This window comes from Myotis brandtii, unplaced genomic scaffold (genome assembly GCF_000412655.1).
Source record: "Myotis brandtii unplaced genomic scaffold, ASM41265v1 scaffold13, whole genome shotgun sequence".
Lineage (NCBI taxonomy): Eukaryota > Metazoa > Chordata > Mammalia > Chiroptera > Vespertilionidae > Myotis > Myotis brandtii.
In genome coordinates this window covers 1,734,508-1,746,158 of record NW_005354595.1, presented here as the reverse complement: position 1 = coordinate 1,746,158, position 11,651 = coordinate 1,734,508, and the positions used below count along the sequence as shown (strand labels likewise).

The 11,651-nt window shown below is 50.2% G+C and overlaps 1 protein-coding gene across 12 annotated transcripts in view; it reads left to right on the top strand.

The window, feature by feature from the left end:
• The window catches only part of LOC102261631 (paralemmin-2), a 382,189-nt gene that overhangs the window by 333,964 nt on the left and 36,574 nt on the right, over window positions 1-11,651 (top strand). Inside the window, exon 1 of one of the 12 annotated variants that reach the window (XM_005859779.2) lies at window positions 9,883-10,004. The exons of 10 other annotated variants lie outside the window; for them this stretch is intronic. The gene's annotated coding sequence lies outside the window, so the exon portion shown is untranslated. Of the gene's footprint in view, window positions 1-9,882; window positions 10,005-11,651 lie in introns of those variants that run through there. One more of the 12 variants, XM_014534408.1, reaches the window with a different exon arrangement.

The window sequence follows — 11,651 nt, the reverse complement described above, 5'->3', positions numbered from 1 at the left end:
GAGCATTTTAGATTACAACAATGCAGCATCTTAGCTCTTGTCAACCTTTGAACTAGCCGGCCTGCTAACATCTCACAGCCTGAGATGTTTGTTGACGCTGGTCCCCACCCCCGGCCCCCGCAGGGAAGCCTCCTGTCCCCACACCCAGTCTCTGTTATTTCCTGTTCTGGGATCCCCCACCTTCTGCCTTGCTTGTTTGGGGGAGGGGTCCATGTCTGGAATGGACTGACTGACTGGATCCCTGCTATTGTGGGCGACACTGTGTACAAGACAAACAAACATTCTTGGGAGTGACCAGACATTATCTAGAGAATTCCAGCCACTCGGTTGAAGAGGAAGTCACTCACCTGGAGCATTTAGAGAACTCCAAGCATCTGAAGTAGGGGCAGAGGGCAGACACAGATTTTACAGGTACAGCGAAGAGCGCCAAGTGAATTCTTAGACCCCGTGAACCGTGGCGCACCATGTGTCTTGGGAAAGCAACAGGGATGTCACGAGTTGCTTCTTTCGGGTGGACTTTGCAGAACTGGACATGCCAGGGCTTAGAGCTCAACTCTGTCACTTCCTTGCTGGGTGCCCTTGGGCAGATGACTGAAGTTCTGATCCTCAGTGTCTGCATCTGCAACATAGAGGTGATACCCTACTTTGGGGTGCTGCTGTGTGGATTTATTGAGATAATGTATGTAAAGGGCATAGTGAGATGCCTAAAATAATTGTCAACCATGTCATTTCTATTTCCCGTAAAGAAAACTGGCAGCAACTAAGCCAGAGAGCACCTGGGGAGAGTCTAGGCTCCATTCAGAGTGTGTGGCTAAGCAGATAAAGATTCCTGGAGCGAATCTTCCTTGTTTGCGAAGCCTGTAGTCCAGATCGGTTCAACTTCTAGGTCTGCATTTACAAGAGGCAAGATCGCCTTAAAGACCCTGAGACAGACTCCTCCAGTTAACCCCAGCATCTCCACTTACTGCCGATGCCTTGAGGCTACTCACTTAAAACTCTGAGTCCCCGGTTCCTGAACTGTAAGATCCAAGAACACTGGCTTCCCAGGCTGATTTTGAGAAATAAATGTGATTGTGCATGAAAATCACTTAGTTGCAGTACCTGGCGTATCACAAATGCTCACTATAACGTTAGGATCACCTGCTCATCGACCTCAGCAAAACCTTCAAGGCCTCGGCGCCCCTGCATCCCTTCCCCAGTTTGACAAGGTGCCCACTCAGCGCCAGCTCCAGGACTTTGCAGCTTCAGGCTTTGCAAACGGCCTTCTGTGGACAGCAGTCTCCATGCCTATGGCCATTGCTACCTGCGCATGCCCTTATTCCACAGCTACGTCTTTACTCATCCTGTTTTGTGCACAAGTTTTTAAACATGCAAATACCTTGGGGCCAGGGCCTCTGGCAAGTCTTGAAAAATCCCATTATTGGCCTGCTTGCTGCCGGAGGAGAAAGAGTGACCGGCCTTGTGTGAGGGCCTGTCCTGTCTCAGTCACAAGGCCACTGCTTTCACAGGCCGCCTCTTAGGTAATCTGGGTAACAGTTGGAAGGTAGGTATGTTTCTTACTGCTGCTGCGCCAAATTACCGCAAACTCAGTGGCTGGAAATGAGAAATGTGTTTTCTCACAGTTCAGGAGGCCAGAGTCTGAGATCAGGGGTGGCAGGTTCAGTCTCCCCTGGAGGCTCTGAAGGGATCTGTTCCTGCCTTTCTCCCAGCTTCCGGGGGCTGCCCAACAGTCCTTGGCTCCTGGACTTGCAGATGCATCACTCCAATTTCTGTCTGTATCTTCGCGTGCGTCTCTGTGTGTCCTTTCCTCTTATAAGAACACCAGTCATGGGACTAAGGGCCACTCCAATCCCATCTGACCTCATCTTCACTAATTACATTTGCAAAGACTCAGTTTCCAAAAATGGCCACCTTCTTAGGTTCCAGGTGGGCATGAATTTTGGAGGGGACACTGTTCCACCTGCTACAATAATTATACCTATTTGACAGATGACGAACCTGAGTCTCAGAAAGAAGAGGAAACCCCTGTGTAAGCATTGCAGGTTCGGTCTCCCCTGGAGGCTCTGAGGGGATCTGTTCCTGCCTTTCTCCCAGCTTCCAGGGGCTGCCCGACAGTCCTTGGCTCCTGGACTTGCAGATGCATCACTCCAATTTCTGTCTGTATCTTCCCGTGGACATTGTTCCACCTACTACAATAATTATACCCATTTGACAGATGACGAACCTGAGTCTCAGAGAGAAGAGGAAACCCCCTGTGTAAGCATCACACAGTCCGTTTGCGACACAAATGGATTCAAACCCCGACCTTCTTTTCTCTAGACTCACGTTCTTCCTGCTGGATCTCCGCACCCCAACAAATAAATGGCCAATAAAACAAGGGTCTGAGAACCAGGGCAGCAATATGGGGAGCAGCAGTTGGCCACTAGATCAAAGGGGGCCTCCACAGGGTCAACAGGATGAGGCAGAGGCTGTGGAAACCAATGACAACCCCCTTTCTTGTGACTGGTTTTCAGACTCTATCCTGTTGGCATAATCCGTGTAACGTGTGGCTCTCAACCACAGTGCTTGCTCCGGGGACTCCATGGCCGGGCAGAGAGATTCCCCATAAATGAGACACCAGGTAGTGCTGTTGGCTTCAAGCAAAGGGAAGGAGCACATTTCTTTGCATGAAACCAAATCCCCTCCCCCAGCTTTCCCCGCACCCCATCTTACCGCTGGCTCTGCTTATCATGTGTCCCCTTGGTGGACGGAGAAATTCCGTGCTTTCCTTCTCCTGCAGAGGTTCCTTCCTGGCATTCAGAACCACAGAAGCAGTCGGCGGAAGCAGGTGACTGGCCCTCAGCTGCCCCCAGAGCTGGGCTGCCCAAACTTTCCCCAGAATGTGGTCCAGCAGAGCCGGCCCAGGGCAGGATTGGGAGAGCACAGAGCAGTGACAGGAAAGGGGGGTTCCATGCGCTCCCCGGATTCTGGCTACCGCACAGGGGTGCAGCAGAACCAGAGCTTCGTGTTAAGGGCAAGTTTCTCTTAGTTTCAACCACAGACACACCTCTGGTACCAGGCTCAGAATCTCAGTGGGCCTGGCTCGAGCCTTCACTGCCCGAGCTGCCCTCCAGGCCCTGCTCTTCATCAGGCGGTGCCCCCAGGGCCTGCCTGATCCAGACTCGCCACTTGGTCCTGGCAGAGCAGACTCTCTGACCATCTGGACTTTCCTGGAGTCCTCGCGTTCTGCCAGCGTGTCAGAGTGAATGGGATCAGAGGGCTGTTTGTTGCCCGGTCTGGCTTCCATATGGCTTTGTGCTTTTAAAGAAACTTAAGCAAAGGCCATTCATTCGTGGATTTCTAGAACAAGCAGCAGTTCATGGTGACGCTAGAGTCCATGATGACGGGACCTGCTCTGTGGGTGGCCATCTAAACCTTCTAGAGCAGGGGTGGGGAACCGTTTTCCTGCCAAGGGCCATTTGGATATTTCTAACATCATTCTTGGGCCATAAAAATTATAAACTTAAAAATGATGTTGCTATGAAGAAAGCTCCTAGATTTATTGAATCTCAAGTCCCGCCCGCGGTTGCCTTGGCAGGGCCAGACCAAATGATAAGGCCGGGCCGCACGTTCCCCACCCCTGTTCTAGAGCTGCCCGCAGTTCCCTTGCGATCCCTCAGCAGCTGATTCCATAGGATCAAACCCTGTTCCTGTTGGTAAGTGGTAGGTACCGCCTTTGGTTGAGTTTTCTTAGCGCTGACCAGGAATGTCATTTAAAAAGCATGTCTTGATTGTTGGGTTTTCTCGAGTGCTGCCTTAGGAATGAGAAGGCTTATTCATTGGCACTTCCTGCCTTGGAGCAGGGAAGGGCTTGGTGATTCCTGTAACTGGGTGACAGAAGGGCCAGGATCCTAAGCAGGTGTTGGATCCAGGGTCTGGGATTGCCTCAGCGCAGACTTATTGTCCATACCCTCCCTCCCCCCGCCCTCCAGCATTTGCTTTAAACTTTAATAAAAGACATGGCGAGCCTGGCCAGTGTGGCTCAGTGGTTGAGTGTCAAGCTATGACCCAGAAGGTCATAGTTCAATTCCCGGTGAGGGCACATGCTTGCCCTCTCTTTCTTTCTGTCTCCCTTCCTCTCTGAAATCAATTTTAAAAAAAAATACAGGGTGATTTTGCTTATAGAAGACTCTATTTAGCAAACCCAAAATTTAAAAACTTTACTCCAAGCTCCAAAATACTTTACTAGAACAAAGAAATGTATTCAAATGGAGTGAATTGAGTCCCTGTGTGTGTATGTATGTGTGTGTGTGTGTGTGTCTTATAGGTGGATGGGTCAGTTACGAGATTAACTCATCCGCACATTTAAGTTGAATGGGGCAAAAAATGACTGTTGTTTAGAATAGCAGATAAAGTCAACCTCCAATTTTTATCCTCTACTTGACTTGATCAGACCTTGGGAAACTTTTCTGTGGGGGTTTCCTATGACAAATCCTGTCTGTGACATAATCCATGAAGTTCTATGACATTCCAAAGAGGAATTTGGTTACTCAGAAAGTGTTTCACAACTTTTCTGGGCAATGGCAGCTCATGGGAGGAAAATGTCTGTGTATAACAATGAGTCAATGACGTAACTTCAATGAAAAAGGAAGATTAGATTATCATACAATTGTGTAGCGTGAAGGTCTGCTCCTAAAAGTGTGATAGGTTACTACAAGAAAGCACACCTTCCTCGAGAGAAGGCCACGTTCTGATGCACGTTCGTTCATCACGGCAGAGTGAAGGCCTCCCTGCTCATTATGCTGGTAGAAGATGGAGACAGAGGTGTTGCAGGGCCTACCATGTAGCCAAGCCTTGGCCTGTGTAAGTCTACGTGTATTTAAAGCAGCGGTTCTCAACCTGTGGGTCGCGTTCCCTTTGGGGGGTCGAACGACCCTTTCACAGGGGTCGCCTAAGACCATCGGAAAACACACATATAATTACATATTGTTTTGTGATTAATCACTATGCTTTAATTATGTTCAATTTGTAACAATGAAAATACATCCTGCATATCAGCTCCTTTCCCAGGTCACCACTAGCTTCATCTGGTTCTGGCACGAAGCATCCCAGATGCTCCTCCCTCCCAAAACCTACTTTTTGGACAGTATTGGAGGCCATCAGGGTACCCTGGGAGATGGCAGGGTGCAGTGGGGAGTAAGAGCTTGGCAGTTGGTGAACCATTTTTTTTTCTATAGAATAATGTTTCTTATAAGAATAACTGAGGCCATGGCTCGGACGTAGCTGGGGGAGTCTGTATATCCACGTATGTCCTGACCTCCAGGAGGTGCTGAGTCCAGATCTCCTAAAAGCCTTTCTGAGGAAGGTCGCTGCTCTGTTCCCTTCTCACCAGTCTCCCCTCAATACATTAGGGTGGGGTATGTCTGCTCTTCACCCGGTTAGGATTTCCTTTGGGTAAACAAGCTCCTACTTTAAATACTTTAGATTGTAAATATTCCCATCAGATTCACAACTCAGTGCAAATTGCTCTAAAGACCTGGCTCCTGCTGAGATGAGGGTCCTGGAGATGGGACTTGGAGGGGGTCCCTGACTGAAAGGTAAGGGGGAGAGGGCAGCCTCTTGGGGGACTCCACTGCCCTGGCCATTGAGAAAGGGCATCTGGAGGTCGGGGCCCATAGGTGTGCCTTGAACCGGGCCCTGGAGCAGTTTGAAAAGCAGCACACCTCCAGCTTCCCTATGCCCCAGGGAGCGTGCGAGTGAGCCTTCCCCATTGCCCCCGCCCCACCACCACCACCACTCTGCCTCCACCTCCCCACTTTGCAATTCCTGGTCTTACCATTTTGAAGTCTGGCCTCTCCACTTTGCCTGCTTCCTTCTGGCTCCTCCTGACTTCAACAGATCCGCTGTGGAACATTCCATCACACGAAGGTACAAACACAGGATGGTATTATTTAGCAGAATGAACTCCTTCCAGTGAAGAGATAGAATTCTGACCAGGGGCATGAGGTCCTTCCCGGAACCCCAGAAAGCTCCCCTGGCAAAGCTGGCCAGGGTTTTGGCAGCAGCAGCTTCCGCTTGCTGTCTGGCTTGCTTTCTCTCAGCTCGGCCCTTACATCACCAGCCTCAGAACAACCCAGGACTTCACCTGCGCACGAGGCTCATGCTGACATCACACAATTACAGATTAGGAACAGGACGGAAGTGAATGTGGGGGAGGGGGTCACCTAGTCTGACTTTCCCATTTCACAGACTAGAAAACTGAGTCCCTGAAGAGAAGCACGGCCTTCCCAAAGCCGCGAAGCAGCAGGCACATGGTTTCAGAGACAGTCTGTGGCTGCCTCGCATTTGCTCTTTAAGTTTCCCTTTTTGGCCCTTTGGATCAGCACAGCACCCTCCTGGGTCTGCTGCCTCCTGAACTGCCCAGTGTGGCTCCCGGGGGCCCAGCCCTGCCCTGGGTGGGATTGGTGGATTCTGAGCTCTGTTCCTGACCACCCTGACCACTGACCACGGGCAAGCTTTGGCTCCAGAGGCTGGGGCCCGCCCCTCTGTGGAACGGGTGAGACTCTCCATCCACCTTGCTGTTGGTGGGAGGAGCAAACAGAGAAGGTAGGCAAGGGTGTGCAGCGCCGAACTGGCACCCGGTAGGTGTGCCTTGCATATTTGCCGAATGATGGTCACAATACACTGATGGCCTCCAGACCCCAGCGGCCGAGCCTCACAAATTACATGTTGCTTCCCAGTCAACCAGGACATGTTTCAAAACAGCCTCACGTCCCCCAGTGCAAGGCACCCTCCCAGACTAAACAGAAGATTGGGTTACAGCCCTCCAAATTGCTTTTGGTAAACTCAGAAAAGTCAACCCATGCTCAGAGTCTGCCAAGCGGGAAGGGAAGGGGAAGGAGGAGCAGGAGCGAGGTGAGTGCTGCTGGCCCGCTCTGCTCGTTCCTTCAGACATGGGCGGCTGGGTGTGTGCTTTTGCAGCCTAAAGCCACCTTGCCGGTTGGAGTTTTCCCGCTGCCTCGGAGGATAAGCCACCTTTCTGGAGCACCTCCCTGTGCCTTTGCCACAGAATTGTTTTCTAAACTTCACCCGTCTCTATGTAGCTGGAGGGAGGTGTGTGTGCAGGTGTATGTGTGTACATTTAGGTGTTTCTGTGTACAGTGTGTGTTTGTGTATGTGCCTCTATGTGCATTTGTGGCATTTGTGAGCATGTCTGTGTGAGCGTGTGCATTACTTGGCTCCAAGTCCTGCAGTAACACAGTACCGCACTGTGAGTGGCTTAAACAATAGAAATTTGTTGTCTCACAGTTTGGAGATTGGAAGTACAAAAACTAGGTGTGTTAGAGTTGGTTCCTGCTGAGGGCTGTAGTGGGGGCCGCCCCTCTCTGTGGCTTATAGATGGCTGTCTTCTCTCTGTCTCTCCACATTGTCTTCCTTTTAGGTATGGCTGTGTCTAAATCTCTCTCTCTTTTTAAAAAAATCCTCACCCAAGAATATATATATTTCTTTATTTTAGAGAGAGAAGAAGGTGGGGAGAGAGAAACATTGATCGGTTGCCTCCCATGTATGCCCCGACCGGGGATTGAACCCGCATCCTGGGTATGTTCCCTGACCAGGAATTGAACCCGAAACCTTTTGGTGTATGGGACAATGCTCCAACCAACTGAGCCACCCAGCCAGGCTCTAAATCTCTTTTTATAAGGACACTAGTCATATTGGATTAGGGCCAACCCTAATGACCACTTAACTTGATTACTTGAGACCCTGTCTCCAAATAAGATCACATTATGAGGAGCTATGTGTTAGGACTTAAATATATAAAATGTGAGACAGGGGTAGGGAGAGACACAATTCATTCTATAACAGTGTACATGTATGTGTGCATGCGTGTGTGTGGTGAACGGTAGCACCTTGAACTCCAGTCAGAAGCATGCCTACTGCTTAGATAATAGTGCCTTCAGAGTATATATAATTTTCTCTTTTGTGAACAGGGCACATTGCAAACATTTTCTTGGCAACCTCCTCATGGGTCTGAGTACGTAGCGGGTCCTGGGTATCACTCTTGCCTCTTGGTTGGAGGCACCTCTCCCTGCAAGACCCCGCCCTGGTTCATCTTTCTCGAGCAGAGCAATGCCGCCCTTGGTGTTTGATTTTTTTTCCCACCTCATTTTTCTTTAGACTGTTAAGTAGCATCTTGAAATGCCTTTGGCTGTACAACCAAACATTCCAGTTATTCCAAAGGGCACATCAATTCAGTTCCCTGGTGATTTGGTGTCACCACCTCAAGCACTGAGAAATTCCCCGGATAGTTCTTCATAAATTCCAGCATATTTAAAATGTTGTTTAGGCCCTGGCCAGTGTGGCTCAGTTGGTTGAGTGTTGTCCCATTCACCAAGAGGTCACAGGTTTGATTCCCAGCTAGGGCATATGCCTGGGTTGGGGGCTTCATCCCCAGTGGGGGATGTGCAGGAGGCAGCTCATCAATGTTTCTCTCTCTCCCTTCCTCTGTCTCTCTAAACATCAATAAAAACATATTTTTTAAAAAAGTTGTTTACGCATGCTAAATAGCTGTAAAGTATAGCTTCCTTTTCAAAAGGGCCTTCCTAGGCTCCATCCACTCTGACTATTCCTTCCTTGAACTGTGTTTTGGGGGAGGTCCCAGGAGGTCTGCATGGTGGGCCAACCTGCAGGCCACAGGGGACCCCGGCCACCATCTTTGGGCTGCTCACCTGCTTGACCAAGACAAACTGCTCCCAACTGACCCCAGAGAGCTAGCCCGGGAGGACTAGAATTGACATTTGTCCTCTTCTTCCCAGTCACTTCACTATAAATCTCAATTCTCTTGTCTTCTCCAAAATCTCACTGAAGAAAATGACTTCTTCATGGCCTTGCACAGGCCTAGAATTCTGATTGAGTTCCTAGTTAGCCAGACCCCAAGTTGTGCCCCCAATTTTCCAGGTCAACCCAGAGTCGGGGGTAAGGGGGATGGAGCCTGGGGGGAGCATTGGGAGCCAGTCGGAGTTCCCAGGCACAGGGATGCATCAACACTCAGCCTCCGTGTGTGGTGCTGGGGGCCTGGCCTGGGAAAGGAGAGGTGTTTGTGACACTGGTGTCTGCCCAAGGCAAATGCAGATGTTTTCTTTGTGGCAGAAAAAGTGGGGCCACTTTCCCCAGACAGTCCTTGAAATTAGAGCCCTCATCCCTGACTTCACATTCTTCTGTCCCGCTTCTATGCGACATCACGTAACCATTTCAAACATGCCTTACAAAGACCATGAAAGGACACGAAGACTGCTTGGGAGATAATGTGGAGTACAAACAAAAGCTGGCAACAAAATTGTATATGCTGTCTGGTCTCAAAAATATTAAATACACATTTTAAAAAGGAGATCACATGGAATACAATAAAATATTAACTGTTTTTCTCTGAGTGGAAGGAGGATGAATAACTTATTTTTTTAATCTATCTCATGTTGATTTCTTTTTTATTGAATAAATTGGGGTGACATTGGTTAATAAAATTATATAGGTTCCATAATAAAGCATCGGTATATTGTTTTGTGTGTTCACTACTCCAAGTAGAAGAATTTATTTCCTACAGTGAGCATTTCTGTCCCAAAATGTTCATTTAACTGCATCGTCAGGCTCTTTCAGATTTTTTGCTACCTCAACCTCACCGGGATATGAATTCCCTGCTTATCCAAGGCCCTGTCTCTGACTCAAGACAGCTGGAACCGGCTCCTCTCAGCTCCTCTCAGCACCCGCCTTCCCCACTCAGCCCTGAGCTCTGGGAGCCTCTGCCCTCCAGGCTGCGGCCAGCGAGGGAGGGGCCAGGCCTCTTGGAAGGGGGTGAAGTCCTTCTTTGTGTGAATGGCCTTTTAGGGAGCAGAGGGAGGGCCAGCTGTGACATCACAGTCTTCAGTCCCAGGCTCAGCAGGAATGTGTCCAGCCGAGCCAGTGCGCCGGAATCTGTCTGGAAAAGAGGCAGTTCTGACGGGCCGGTTGAGGTGCTCCCTCTGGGCAGGGTAAGCCGAGGCTGCTGACTTATCTTGCGGCCTTTTCTCTCTCATCTGGAAGGAGGGGTTTCCTTTGGAGGCTGAGGAGTCGGGATTGCAGTGCTGTGCTGTGGAGTCCTTTCCTGCTAGAGAAAGAGTGGGCAGCTGAGGTCACACTGGCCACTAGCATCTCTTTTTTTTTCCAAATCTTGTAAAACTCCAGCTTTCATGCTAAAGGGCAAAGAGGAAGCGCCTCACTTTCATGCAGTGCGTGCAAAGATATGTCAGCACTGGCAGATGATGCTTTGAAGGTGGTGTGTGAGTGTGTCTGTGAAACTGTGTGTGTGTGTGTGTGTGTGTGTGTGTGTGTGTCCTTTTCCAGAGCAGAACCAAGTGACCCCGCGATTCTGGTCGCTGGTTTTCGAGTCAGCGAGTTGTATTTATTTAGTCTGCAACTAGCCTTCAGCTCCATGTCGTGGAGGTCTCCACGTTCCCAGTGACTTCGGGCTCTTTGGGGAGTGTGTGTGCCTGTCTGCTGTAGGGGAACCTCATCGGCGCTGTTTGTATGGACAGAGTCACTGTGGACAAAGCCTTAACCAGAAGCTTCTGGCACCGTCTTCTCCTTTCTCCTGGCTCTCTGCCTCAACGTAGTGAAACTCTGCCGGGCCCACAGTGGTTGGCTTGTTTTGTTTTTTAGCTTTTGCTCTCTGCCTTTACGAGTTGGCCAGGCATGAACCCAAGATCCTGAACTATCTTAAAACCAAAGGGACGCAGCTTAGTTATTTAGAGCCAAAGCTGGGCTTGCTTTTGCTTTCAGCAGAATCCGTTACCCTAGGAATGCCAGGCTGCAGGAGCCAGCGTTGCCTCCGTGGCCTTGATCCTGGTTTATCTGGAGGTCGGGACTGCCCTGCCAGGTAGTCTCACAGCGGGAAGGCCTTTGGGGAGAAGAGCCTCTGGGGACCCCTCGGTAGAGCACGGAGTATATCGCGTTGAGGAGGAAGCAAAGGCTGACTTTTGTGGAGCTGAAATGCAGCATGTCTCGCCTCATGCCAGGGAGCCCCTGAGTCCTCCCTGCGGTTCTCAATCACTCCTGTCGGGAGTGGACCGCCAAGGAACCGAAAGAAACACGCCTTTCACCAGTGGCTGCAGGAAGGCCATGGTTTCCTTCCTTTCCTCCCCTCCCCACCTCTCACCCCCATCACACACACCATCTTCAGTTTCTTTCACAGAAAGCCCGAGCTGTAAATGTGCTAATCAAACAACACCTTAACGTGTTCCAGATGTGCAGGCTGCCATGTGAGCCGGTGACTTTTCAGCAGGGCTGAGGGTTGCTATTCATCAGGCAGGCTGTGGTGCCGGGGAAACGCCGTTATGGTACAAATGGACCGTTTGCCTTCACCAGGAGAGCGAGGCAAGACATAGACAAGCCTTGTTTCCAGTGAAAGGGGTTTTCAGAAGTCTTTTTATCCTGACTTCAAGCCTGTACCTGAGGCATAAGCCGGGGAGAATAGCAGGGTGGTGCCTGCCATGTTGACCAACGTCATGGGAGCGCTGGGGAAGAGAGGCTGGGTCTGTAGGGACTGGAACTGTCCTTGTCACTTTGGGCTATAATGGCTTCAAGGCAAGAGGTCGGTGGGAGGGAAACCAAAGGCTTTGTTAGTATTTGGTGCCCTTAAA